Source organism: Thermobia domestica, chromosome 1, assembly GCF_964235325.1.
Source record: "Thermobia domestica chromosome 1, izTheDome1.hap1.1, whole genome shotgun sequence".
NCBI classification, from domain to species: domain Eukaryota; kingdom Metazoa; phylum Arthropoda; class Insecta; order Zygentoma; family Lepismatidae; genus Thermobia; species Thermobia domestica.
Genome location: NC_137454.1, coordinates 168,541,923 through 168,556,315, shown reverse-complemented (window position 1 = coordinate 168,556,315; position 14,393 = coordinate 168,541,923). Strand labels below are relative to the sequence as shown.

The window sequence follows — 14,393 nt, the reverse complement described above, 5'->3', positions numbered from 1 at the left end:
TATGATAAATCCAAAAGGTGTGTTGTATCGGTGCAGTACCAGTTTTTCACGTTTTTCAGAATGTTCCAAAACCTAAAGAATAATCTTTAATTTCTGATATTTTAGTCGTCACAAATTACAATTTTATAATGTAGTCAATGTTTATAATTACTGGGCAGTTGGGCGTTTAAACTAATGACATCATAATAAAGTCAAAACCATAATTTTGAGTTGAATTGATTCTGAGTTTAACGTCCCGTTCAGCAGCGAGGCTATGTGAGACGTGGACCTACTGATTAACATGGAATCCGAACCACATGAACTCCCACCGGGAATCAAGCCCAGGTTTCCCACGCCAAAGGCAAGTATGCTAACCGTTAGCCACGAAGGAGCTCCACCATAATTTTAGTGGGCGATAAGAAATATCTCGCCAGTGATTTTACAATAAATAAAATTTTATAAGTATTAAAGAATAGTGGTAAGAGATTTTATAATAGCTCTTTTCTTTATGAGATATGAGTATTTTGAAAAAAAAAAAAAAACTAAAGAATAGGTTGGCGGAACCACAAAAGACTCGTAAAATAAACTTTCTTATAAATACATACGCACCTTACTCACCTTTTATAATTGCCATACTTACGTTCTCCATAAAAACAGAAATTCTCTTTTAGTGATACTTTACACAAGATCATGAAGTGGGTTCAAATTTAATTAAAGGGAAAATACAATACAATAATCCACAAATATTGCCTCAAGTGAGTTTAAAGATTTCTAAACACTAGTGCGAAACCGGGCTCTGCCGTTGCGATCGATTTACAGGTCTTGAGACGAAAGTAAGAAGGGACTTACGCACACAGTAAGTAAAAACAATTAATATGCCTGTAACTTTCCCCCAAATGGGTGTATCTTAAAACTAACCTCACCATTATTTTTCTAATTAAATTCTAGCCCGAAATTATGTATCATATTACCCTATTCCCATTTTGAAAACTTGACCTTAATTCAAAATGGCGGATTTCAAGATGGCTGCCATCAAGGTCATATCTACCATACGACTTCTCCCCAGGACTTATATGTATCCACATGGTTTTTCTTCACTTTTCTTCATTAACGCTCCGTTTACAAAGGGTAGTAAGGGACTTCTGTAGTAATTCCTAATAACCACATCACAATTCTTAAAAGTTATTAAAAAAAATAGAAAACATGCACCATGGCAAAAATTTGTCATCACAAGTAATGATGCATACAAGCCTTCTATCAGCAAAAAAAGTTTCATTGAAATTGGAGCCGGACATTTGAGTGATGTCCCTTGTGGGATGTGATTGAACGTGACGTCAGAACACATCGCCCCCCTTCCCGGAATTTACGGGAATTAGGTGACCTGAGTGAGCACATGTGGTGCCAGCTCTCTCCAGCGACCTATCAAGGATCATTGCGTGTATGCCAAGACGTGTCGCCGTTTTTAACCATGCCAAAAGTCGACATACTCACAATTAGGTAGGTAGTCATGATGGTCTGGCTGATGTGTGCGTATATTTTAACTCGTACATTTTGTCTCGACTCGAATTTCGAGACGTCTCGACTCGAATTCGAGTCGAGTCGAGACAGAGACTGTCGAGTCGAGACACGAGTCGAGACAGAAACATATTTTCGAGTCGAGACACGAGTCGAGACAACATTTTCTCGAGACGAGTCGAGACAGGCTTAAATCTCGACTCGACTCGACTCGAATGCATCGCTAATTTTTATTAATAAACTTATGAAATGATGCGATAGCTACAATAAGAAAATTATGGGGCAAATAGAAAAATATAAAAGAATAAAACTATAGATCACGAATGTTTCACCAACGATACCTTCGGAAGACTGATTCCTAAATCGCTAGTCACTGAAAGTAATCTCGTATATGCTTATCGTTTACGGCAGAAGCGGATTTCCATATGACAGTATTCCGAATCAGTCAGCTGCCATGCAAGATAGTAATCAAATATGGCTTTGACCTAATCTATCAGCTGTTTCCAAGGTTTGTAAACGGTTGCCCTTTTTATTTTGTAGATAATGAGTTCATAAACAGTTCTCATTCAGAAAGAAAAGACATATTTGAATAGCTATTTTCAGACTATGAGCTAACGGTCTAATTGACCTTTGTTGGCATGTGCATACAACTGCTACTAGCTGCCTATATACAGGGTTATTAAAAAGAATTATGCAAAACTAAAACGTACTTATTTTGCACTGAAACTACATAGAAAAGCAAAATTGGCCTGAAAAAAGAAAGGAAGGTTGCAAATTTGTCTAGTTTTTTTTTATTTTGCTTCAAAGCCGCCAGAGTCGCTAGTTTTATTATTATTATTATTATTATTATTATTATTATTATTATTATTATTATTATTATAGTAGTTTAACATCTTATGATTGTACACAGAGACTAAAGAAAGCTGTGTTATTAGGATGGATGATAATGGTGGTAAAACGAAAGTGAGAGGAAATGGGAGAACCACGAGAAAATCTGCGCACATAGTATTCTTCCCATAAAGGCTACTTGGTGGAGCTGGGCCTTACATGCACAAGATGAGCGCTCTACTACTGAGCCATTATGAAAATTCCAGTGTATTCCATCTGTTAGTTTAAAAGCTACAAGGCATTTTAAAGATAAATGATTTACCTATTCATCATAATTTTATAGGAATTAATTACATATTCGCAATGTGCTTATTTCGATATTACTGGAGTACTGTAACTTCAAGTTGTCCGCGTTGGTCTCCTATGAACAGGAATTATATTTTCTATTAGAAAGTATGGATATATTTCAATGCCGATAATTGATTTTGTGACCTTGAGCAAGACTAGTTTTTTTTAGGAGAAAAACCATGATGATTCTTCTTGAGAGGGGAGAGGAAGTCACGAAATTACTAGTAAGGAATCATCACGACGGGACATAACCACGATCCCTGACACACTTCTTAACACAAGTAAGGGATTTAGTGGTCTAAAAAATGTTTGGATCTTCGTCAACCACGAATACAGAAGCAGTTTTTTTTTTTTTGTATAACCGTAACATGTGCAAAAAACAAAACTGAAAAGGATCTTTCAAAACAGCCTATATATTGATTATAATTTTATATAAATAATTGTCATCTCGGTCGTGTCGGCGCACGTGGGATCTGGTCCTTGGGGTCCGGACCCCCCGAAATTCCAATTCCTCTGTAAATTTAGCCTAATTTTAGGAGCGATTTTTACAAATTTTAATACAATTTATCCTCATATTGAATTTGGGTTCCCCCAAAAGCTTCGGGACCCTCCCGAAATAAATTTTTGATTATATGCCTGGTATCGGAAATTGTTGACCTACTGATCTAGATTTTGCACGATTTGCTGCTCACTCACCTAAATTGTCATTCATGATGCATGCAATTGCATTTATATGCATTTTTATATGTAATCATTCTCTGCATTTGTACCGTACTAAATTTAGTATAAAGTGTCAGGCTCCGATTCCATGTTTAACTAGCTAACTCACTCACTCTATGGCCTATGGAACCCGGAGGTTCAATGCCGCGTTCATAAAAGCTCTCCACTGACTTCTATCCTTAGCCAGCTGGATCCAGTTTCTACTTTGTATTTCTATCTTTGCGAGATCCATCTTAATATTGTCCTCCCATCTGCGCCTAGGTCTTCCTAATGGTCGTTTTTCGATTGGTCTTCCAGTCAAGACTTTGAAAACGTTTCTACTTTCTTCCATCCTAGCTACATGACCTGCCTACCTAAGCCTCCTAGATTTGACGACCCTAACAGTGTTTGGGAAACCGTATAAATTATGTAGTTCCTCTCCATTCCCATCCTCTTGGGTCTGAATATTCGTCTCAGGATCTTTGTCTCAAATACTTTGTCTATGTTCTTCCCTCAGAGTAAGCGACCATGTTTCGCAGCCATATAGAACAACGGACATAATTATCGTTTTATATATCTTAAGCTTCAAATTCCTCGACAGAATTTGCGACAACAAGAAATTTTGAATGGAATAATAACACGAACTCCCTGTTTTTAGTCGACATTTAATTTCTTCGTGAATACGGTTTTCTTCTGTTAATATTGATCCTAAATATTTGAAGGTATCCACTTTATCAAAAGTATTTTTCGATATTTTAACGCATCCATAATTTGCCGTATTACGATCCCGACGAACTTCCATGTACAGGGTGCGGCACAACCAACTAAGCAGTTTTAAGGAGCAATAAAAAGTAAATCTGGATATATATAGAGAAATGTTTTTATTTTCTAAATTAGTACAATATACCATTTTACATTCATTTAGTTTTGAAAATAATGTCCTCAACATGGCGGCCGTTAGCATCAATGCATTGTTGTAGACGATCCCTGAAGTTTCGAGCAGCTCTTGCACACATATCGCGGGGTATGGCATTCACTTCGTCAATAATCTGCTGTTTTAACTCTAGTAGGGTGTGAGGGCAGCTTTTGAAAACAGTTTCCTTTAGATATCCCCAAAGAAAGTAGTCACAAATTCAAATCTGGTGACCGCGCAGGCCATTCGACATCACCCCTCAAAGAGACGAGGCGTCTCGGAAACATTTCTCTTAAAATATCAAGTGAAATTCGAACTGTGTGAGCAGTAGCCCCATTCTATTGGAATCACAAGTCCCCTAGTCCATATTCAACAATCTCGTCCATTCTGGGTTGCAGAAAATTATTCAACATTGAAACATAACGTGTGGAACTCAGTGTCACGTACACTCCTTCCTCCTCAAAAAAGTAAGGACGATCTGTTGTTTGCATAATAAGCGCGAACGGCAAAACCACGATGTGGACCGGTCCAGACCATATTATAGTACTCGCGCCGAGTCGTGAAGCTTGACCTAGATCTACCGATTTCACCACCCAATAGAACGCGAGGGTGTGTTCCAGTCGTCAACCCCCACCCATCAAATTTTGTCAGTGTCTTCTCTCGCGCTACACGGAAAACATCTCCCGAGAGTACAGTGTTGTCGGATTGGCGTCAAATTCCGTTTTGTTAATTCTTTTTTGTTGCGTTATATCTTCGTTGTTACTATTTGTGCTATTGTTTTCATTTTAGAATAGTTGTTACAATAATTATTATTGTGCAGTGTTATTATTGGTAATTTTTAAATGCCTTTTTATATACTCGTTTCCTATGTCTTCAAAGTTTGGCAACATAGTTGGTGAATTCAGCTGTTCGACGTTTCCCCCAAGTGTGCGCTCGGGAAGTGGCTCCACGAATTGTACCGAAGTTTTCCGATGTGTTGGAGCTCAAGCAAATTATTTCTATGATTGGTTTAGGCTCAAGCTTCACGACTGGGCGCGAGTACTATAGCTACTGAAATGGGGTCAACGACTGAACAAAGGCAGACCACGTGCAACTGCCTACCCCCTCCACAACTCTCGCGATAGTCGATAGAAACTGCTTAGTCGGTTCTGCCGCACCCTGTATTTAGTTTTCTCTGCGTTGACTTCTAAACCCATGTCCCTGCAAGCGTTTAATAAGACCGCAGCATTTCTTTCTATTGTTCTCCTATCATACTCGTATATTAAATTTACATAATCAACATACGCCATAATCTGGTGAATACCATTCAACTTTAGGCCCTGGTTGCTATCTTTGATTTTCCTTATAGCGTATTCCAGAACAAAGTTGAATAATAATGGCGACTACGCATCTCCTTGTTTCATTCCATTCTCGACGTGAAAGCTCGTGGACAAAAATTTTCCTACCCGGTTTTTACTTGGGGTTCATTTAAACATATCTTAATTAATCTAATTAGCTTTCTCGGTATTCCAAATTCTTTAAGAATGTTGTATAATGCTTCTCTCCTAACCGAATAGTAAGCCTTTCTAAAATCAATAGTTGATGTACGGGATATTGTATTCCCACTTTTTTTCGACTATTTTTCGAATAGTAAGTATTTGGTCGATGGTTGATCGATTTCGTCTCAATCCGCACTGATAATCTCCAATAATTTCATCTGCGTATGGGGTCAATCTTGCTAATAGAATGTTCGAGAGGATTTTATAGGACGTTGACAAAAGAGAAATACTTCGATAATAGCCGGTTTTGTCGCCTTTCTTGTGAATCGGAACAATGATTGATTCTTTCCACTCCTGTAGCAATTCTTTCTTGTTCCAGATAAGGAGAATGAGCTTGTGTATATTGTTCCACAATTTTTCTCCTCCAGCTAAAATTAACTGAGCTGGAATTTCGTCAGCATTCGGAGATCTGTGTTTCTTTAATTTCTTTATAGCGATTTCTACTTCTATTCTGTTAGGTTCTGGGATACAAGGTTCTGCGGTGTGTATTTCCTTTTCTCCACGCATATTAGTTTTCGGCTGCATGTTAAGCAATTCGTCAAAGAAATCTTTCCATCTATTTAAGATGCTATCTGTGTCAGTGAGAACTGTTCCGTCAGCTTTCTTTAATATATAGGCACGAGCATATCCCGAATGTTTTTTTTTATTTTTACTATTATCTTCAAGTTCCTTAATTTTAGTTTTCAGAAAATCGCGTTTCTGTGTTCTAAAAGTTTTGGAAGTTTCCCGCCTGATATCCGCGAAATTTTGTGTAGTTATTTCATTCGGATTTTGTAGCCAACGTAATTTTGCCTGTTTTCTCTTCTCCGGTAGTTGAATGCATTCCTGGTCGAACCATGGTTTATTTCTACGTATTTCCGCGTGTCCTAATTTTTCTTTTGCTGAAATTTTAATGTTATCTCTAATTTCAATCCACGTATTCCCAGCACTAGTGCACTCCGAATTTCTAAAAGCGAGGATCTATTCGAAACTTCAATTTGGTATTCCTTTCTTACCTGGCTCTCTCTCCATGTTTTACTCTCAATATTAATTGAAAAAAAAAAACGCATCGATATCTCCTACCGTTTTTCCTCTATGGAAACCTGTATTGAAATCGGAAGTAGTGATAAATTTCAATCACTTCCGGTTTTGGTATAGTGTTGTAGATTGTGATCATATGCTTTCTTGAAACACTGAATTGATTGCAGGAAACCGAATGGCGCTATTTATTACTATTTTTTATTCTATAGCAATAAGTGTTGAAACTGGAAATGATTAATTTGAACCACTTCCGGTTTAAGTTACGGAGGGGATGGAACTATTCTTTGAACGCTAAATCAATTGCAAAAACTGCATATCGATATCTCGTTCCGTTTTGCTTTTACCTGGCAACAGATGGACGGACGGACAAAGCCGTTCTGTAAGACTTGCGCCACTTATGCATAGCATAGTTTGGAAGGGAAACTGCTAAAACAAGGAGAAAAGGAGCAAGAAATGAACCATTTCACTCAAGTATTTTGGCCACATTTTTATCTACAATAATTGTAAATAATATGCATATCTCTAATATTTACTTAAGAACACTAAACATCTCTAAGTTGTTAAATATAAGCGTGCGTCTATTTGGAAACATCGTCTTTGTAAACGCTCAAGTTTATTTCCACATCCACAGAGTCCAGTAGTGCAAAGTTCGTATTCACTCGGAATGACTAGTCTTTAGATGTAGATGTTTGTGGAAATTCTACAACATCCGAATCCTTCTGAAGACTTACGCTATATGGCAAAACCATGTAACTGTTACCTCACAGAAGTAAATACCCCCCCCCTTTTTCCCTAAGAATTGTTGTTCCAAGTTTTTAATGACAACCGCCACATATTTGTAACCGTAGATAAGAGACGGTAATATGACTGAAGTTGGTGAAATTGGAAATTGCACCTGCGTCATTTGACTCCAGAGAAAGTATGATATAAACTGCTTGATCTTGTCAGAATTATCGCACAAAAAACAGTATGTTTAATCCATGATGATCGGGAAATTGGGAATAAAATTTGAAAAATTACAGTAAAAGAAGAGAAAATTGGAAAAAAGTTACTGGAATATTACCTTTATTCCCAACTGAAAGCAATATTTGACACATCCCGGTACTTTCGAAGGGTTGTTTTTGCTCTAGAAACAAAAGTGCATACCTAAAAACCCCAATCCTAGTAATTGGTATATAGAAATGTAGGGGGAACTTCTTTCTACTTGTGGTGCCATCACGGCAAAGGTAAGAACTACGTGCTTTCACGCGTTTCCCCGGAGCCCATAGCAATATGCTAGCTCTAAGCCGATGGAGGTTCAGCCTGTACGAGGGACGGAAAACTGGAAGGGAAATTAAAATTCCCCTACAAGTAAATCCCTGCTATGGACTAGGTTCTCCATAACGATATACCGTACCTTTTATTTTATCTTTTAAAAATGTTTTTCTTTTTGATGTTATTACGTCATAAGGCCGGCTTGGTATTGGAATGCTATGGGTCATGCTAGGTTGCACAGATAAAAAGACGTCAGTCCAAGGTTAGTCATGGGAGAGAGGAGAAGAGAAAAAAAAATAAATGATTCCTTTCTTAAAACGAGTAGATGGGCGACTTTTATATAAAACGATGACGTCATTCTGAAAAAGGTAAAATAAGTTACAGTTTTCATTTTCCGATTTAAAAGCCGCAGTGCGTGTGTGTTTATACAGCTGAAGTTTCCGTACAGTCTTGACACAAAAATCATACCTGTTATTTGAATGTTCTTTTGCTCCCACAGCGTACGTGTACCCATCGCTATTCGTGACTAATATAAAAGCAAGATATACCGGTAATTGAAGATTTAAATTAAGGAGTTCGATAAAATGCTTAATAATTTTCGACGTTAAGAGATCAGCAGGGACCTTGTTGGATATACTCGGATAGTAGCTGACTAATGGCTCCAAGGAAACTGAAATAATTTTATTGCAAGTCAATTCGTTGTAGCGTTACCGTATTCTGAAATCCAAAATACGGACACATTTCCATCTGGCTAACTCTATTCACAATATACTGTGTTCTGATATTCTGAAACCATATAAGCACCACCAGTGGCGTAGGCAAGAGTGGTTTCGGAGTTTAACCCCTCCTTAAACGACATCATGAAAAACATTTAGTAGTCCTATATTAAGATGTATGCAAAAATCACGTTTGTTCTGAAAGTATGAGATAGATTGTTTGAATCTTCCCTTGCAATTGTGTGCGCACCACTGATAAGCACAATAATAAGAAATGTAATCACATTTAGCTAGATTTAACCATTTAAATATAACAATATGTTTACAAAACAATGTGACACTATGTTCGAAAAATGTGTGAAGATATAAATCTTTAGCCTCAAAATGAGGACATGCCTGTATAAATGCTAAGGTAGGATAACCGTAAGTCATTGACCATTCACTTCAGACTTTTTCCGAGGATTTTTAAATGAACTCCGAGGCAAGGGTGGCCTATGTCATATGCCTAATCAATGATGCATCATAGCCTAGCCAGGAGCCCAGAGTTGGGTATTTGTTTTGAAAATAGATCTCGATCTCCTATCAAGATATTTAATGGGACAAACCTATCTCTCAAATTAGTTGTTGATTCTGAGGACAAAGCATTGAGAAAATACCTAATCTTACGATTCTTACACAACGCAGGAATATTTTGCTGATAATTATTCATTCATACTCATAGAGTATATTAACTCAATAATCATTACAAGTGGACATTAGTAAGTTCATTGGGTGTGTATAAAAGTGAGTTTTTTTTTTTTTTTAATATATAAATTGTGTATGCTAAAGTCCCTTTAATCTAATTTGATTTGACTTACGATGTTTCGATTCAACGAAAATTCGGTTAAACCGAAGTAAAGGTTTTTTCGATATACAGTTTTGTATATTTGATCTATTTTCAAACGTGTCAAGTTTTTTTTTTTTTTTCCAACATATCCCTTCAAAACTCAACATTGCTAAACTAGAGCCGTACAACTTAAACAACGAAGTTTAATTCAGCTTGTTATTACAAATTCCATATCTTTTTACCTAAGATTAGATGAACGCTTCATAGTATTATATATAGCGCATAAATAATGTTTAATATTTTAGCGATTCGGAAGTTTGGTTAATCGGGATTCTGTTAAATGGGACTGTAATATTATTTTGCCACTGGTTAGTCGACTTAAAACTTGGTTAAAGGGTGGTAATAGTAGTATTAAGTCTTTTCTAGGCAAGGCCTTTGCTATTTGAAATTTGAAATATTAATATTTCTCCAAAAATGACAGACACCAACCGGTTTTTCCGCTTCCTGAAAAATGAAGGTTTTTGAAATACCCAGTTATTAATATCAATCTTGGACAGGGGTGTAGCCAAGGGGGGGCCCATCGGGGCCGGGCCCCCCCCAAATGGTTTCCTGGCCCCTCCCAAATGACCAGCTTTTAAAACATCATAGTAAAATTATCTCGCTTCATTCATTTAAAAGTAACAAATTTTATTGACAATTAATAATTTAAGGTAAAATAGTAAGGAGAAATATTGTTTTTTTTTATACCGATCGAAAAATAGTATACTTTTTTTTGACAGCAGATTACACAATTTACTGAGATTTATATGCTTTAACAAGTATATTTTTATATGCTTTAACAAGTGTTTTAAAAGACATAGAGGATGGAAAATTTAGTGAGAAACAATGCTTTTATTCAATTTGGATTTCATTCGCCCTCTTTTATTTCTACTTAGTGTAATAAAATAATTGTTTTTTTTTTTTTTTTTTAAAGTCACGAATAATAGATATTTTTGTCAGGAAACCGTAAAGAAATTAAGTGAAATTTCAAAGAAAATCAATCTTGTGTAGATAGGTTCGGTATACAAGGTCTTAAATTTAAAGGTAACCAAGAAAAGTTTTGTTGCTTTTCCACCCACCACCTTCGAACATTGATATGTCACCTAACCTGGAAGATCAAAAATAGTCCCCATCAGCATCGACGACCTTCTGAAAACGTTCTGGAAGGCCATGGAATCCATCGCGGTAGAACTTGGTGGGCCGCGAAACGAAGAAAGAATCAGGTGCATTTTGGACTTTTACTAGGGATTTGAACTGGCGTCCTCTAAGGTGATTGTTCAAAGAATGGAACAGGTGCAATACCCGGGGGATATAGTGGTTGCAATATTGTTTCCCATCCAAGGTGGAAAATGGTGTCCTGAGTCATCTTAACCACGTGGGACTTAGCGTTGTCCCGTAAACGAGGACCCATTTGCAATTCAGAAGCGATGGCTCCAGAGTTTTGAGTTTTTGTTGAACACAGCTCAACTGCTGACACTACACAGTTGCATTGATACTCTGACTAGCTGGTAGCAGTTCACGATGCACCAAACACACAGAAGGACCTTATTCTGGTACAGTGCTGGTTTCGGCTGTTTTGAAATCGGTTCATGGGATGCTAACCAATGATGACGGCGCCGTGGAGCTTCGTATAGGACACACTTTTTATCACATGTCAACGCCCTGTTCAGAAATGGCTCCGAAACAGTAAATAAACACAGGCGACTGCTGCGTTTCCTTCTGGCCTGGAGTCAAAATATGTGAGACCCATTGACCCAACTTGTAGTGCTTCACAAGTTGATGGATGTGCTACCGAATGGTTTCTCCACACACTGAATTGTAGTCCCAGTTCCTCTTTGTACATGTGTTGGTCTTCCGGCACGTGATTTTTTCGGGTATTTCGTCATCGTCCTTAAACTTGTTAAACCATCGCTGCAATGTCCGCGTCGTCACGACATCCTCACCAAAGGCCTGGAATATCTTCTGTCCCGCTACAGCGGCGTTTGACCTCCATTTGAACTCGTTCAGCATACATGCTCTTATGACGCTCTGTGGATGTCCCATGTTCCCTCTGTCTTTACGCAAGTTCACGGTGTGTCTCAATTGCCACAACCAGGTAGTATGTTGGATATACCCACACCAACAACTGACGTTCGCCTTATCTCCACTGGCATTCAACTCACGGTGTGAGGTCCAATTGAACACAGACTTCCACGAAAAGGGACAGAACTTTCTTGGTTACCTTTATAGTTATGCACAAAAGTATAGCGTTTGGTCCCGGGCAGTAGTTCTTGATTAAGCATAATAAAAACTATCTTGAATATAATTTATGGATAATAATAATAATAATAATAATAATAATAAGCTAAAATAGTGTTTTTAGTTTTCCAGGAGAAAACCAAAATTTTCCTTTCAGGCCTCAAAAACACTAGCAGCAACACTTTTTTTTTTTGTTTTGTACATTGTAGCTGCCCCCCCCTCAAAAACGACGGGCCCCCCTACACAAACCTGCTGGCTACACCCCTGATCTTGGAGCTAATTACTTGAAACATATCTACGTACGTATATAATCATTTTTGTTAAAATTCAAAAAGAGATCTACACTCTTCTTTTCTACAATAAATGGCAATTTTAAATATCTATTATAATTATAGAACACTTTTTTGCAAAACGGAATGTTGGAGACACCCTAATAGCAGGAGGTATAGGAAAAACTAATTCAGTTGAAAATGCTGCCCATACATGTCATGAGCTGCGGCGTTACAGTTTACGATACAGAGATAAACTTAGGAAACTTTCTTGCTGGTCGATGTGTTAGTTAACTTGAAATTGTGTGTTACACCACAAAGGAAATTCAATGTATTACTTTTTGTTATAAAATAGTTTTTGTTTCCTTGTTACAAAATATATCCGTTAATATTAATCAAACGCAGATAAGTAATTTTATTTTCCTTGTGTTTTTCGGGAAATCTGATTTTTTAAAAAATCAAATGTCTGGCACAGGAAGGAGCAGTGACTCAGTGGTAGAACACTCAACTCTGGTGCGGAGCGTTTCTCCTTCGATCCCGGGCCATGAGAATTTGTGGTGGATAACATGGTGACAGTGGGTTTCTAGAGTTTTCTCGTTTCCTCGTACATTCTCATTCCACCAGTTCTTTCATAATAAGCCTTCACTTTCATTAATAATCCATTATCTTTAACAGGGCATAACCATGGTACATAAAATTATGAAGTAATACAATTATCCTCTGTAGGTTGAAGAAACAGGTGATAAACTCTAATAAATGGTAATAAAAGTTGGTCAAATGAAGATAGGAGGAGAAAATGAAAGAAATTCGAGAAAGCACATGGATACTATATCTATCACATATTCATACGTATGTCCTCGGATCGAACTACAACCTTTGCTCTACTACTGAGTCATCAACTAATCTACCAGAGATACGCAACTTTATGAAGTAATCCCGCAACATCTATATTTGCCTTCATATCATCATCATCATCATCATCATCATAGGTATTCTGCCTTAATCAAATAAGAATTAAATATTGCAGAATCGAAGGCTGGATCTCGAATTTAACATAGAAATAATATTAGTTCGAGACCTATTCTGAACCCTATTTGTCTTAAATCCATGATAGGTTAAAGGGTCACAAGTGAATTTTTCATTTCGAACTAACTTTGGATCAACTAGTGAAAATAGTTAAATCAATCGTCACTGATGTTACATATTTATAGTGGTTACTCACAGAGCGTCATATAACAGTAAAAGTCTGAGAGAGGCAACTTTGAGGTAAAAATACTCATGTATGAGGGCTATAGGAATTTTGCTTCACAATTTCCATAAAATGGAGTGAATTTACTGTTATGTGTAAGAAAAGAAGTTTAGCTACTGTATATAGGTCCTAAGGTTTTAATGAGGTCCTAAGATTAGTACTTTCTTGTTATGTATGGTCTGTGACAAAAGTTCCTTCCTATTGATGAAATTATTTTCGTCAATAGCTTCAGAATGGAAGAATAATTTGAGTACAGTTTTCAGTAAATCAAAAAGTATGTAATTTTCAGTACTTTCCAGTCATGCCATCGTTATTCCCGAAATAAATTTTACCAAAGAGAAAGAATTTTTGTCGCTGAGTGTACAATGGCAAGTAAGTGATTTAGCTAGGTCTGATCTTCGAGGAAAGATATTTATGGGTAACTCTGTAGGAAAAAGTTCTGAAAAGCAAGTTTTGACTAAGTTTGCATCGCAAAGAGATAGCTATCTAGTCCATGTGATTAATTATTGGTACAGTGAATCTCATGGAGTTTAAATTAAGTTTCTACTCTCATCCATACGCTCATTTAGCTTGGATTGCTTAAGACAAAGTTATCAAGTTGAATTATCTTCCATTTTACAGTGATGTTGTTAACAATACATGGATATTCTATTTCAACTATACAGTTCATGGATATTTATTCAATCCCCTCCCAGGTCATTAAATAAAATAAAACCAATTTTTAAGTTTTACGCCCCTCACTTATGCTCTTTAATTAAAGGTTACGGGTGATTGATGAAAGTGAATGATTATGAAATAATTGGTGGAATGAAAATGTGGGAGGAAACGGGAGAGCTCCGAGAAAACCCATAGACACTATATTGACCACAACAAGCTGGCGTGGCCGAGAATCCTTTGCACTGAGCCATCGACCCTGCCCTACCTCTCCCTCCACGGTCAGTACAGCATCTTGGCCATAAGGA

At 37.1% G+C, this 14,393-nt stretch overlaps 1 protein-coding gene across 4 annotated transcripts in view; it reads left to right on the top strand.

The window, feature by feature from the left end:
- The window catches only part of stac (C2 and C2B_Munc13-like domain-containing protein staccato), a 335,805-nt gene that overhangs the window by 118,185 nt on the left and 203,227 nt on the right, over positions 1 to 14,393 (top strand). The window lies entirely within an intron of this gene.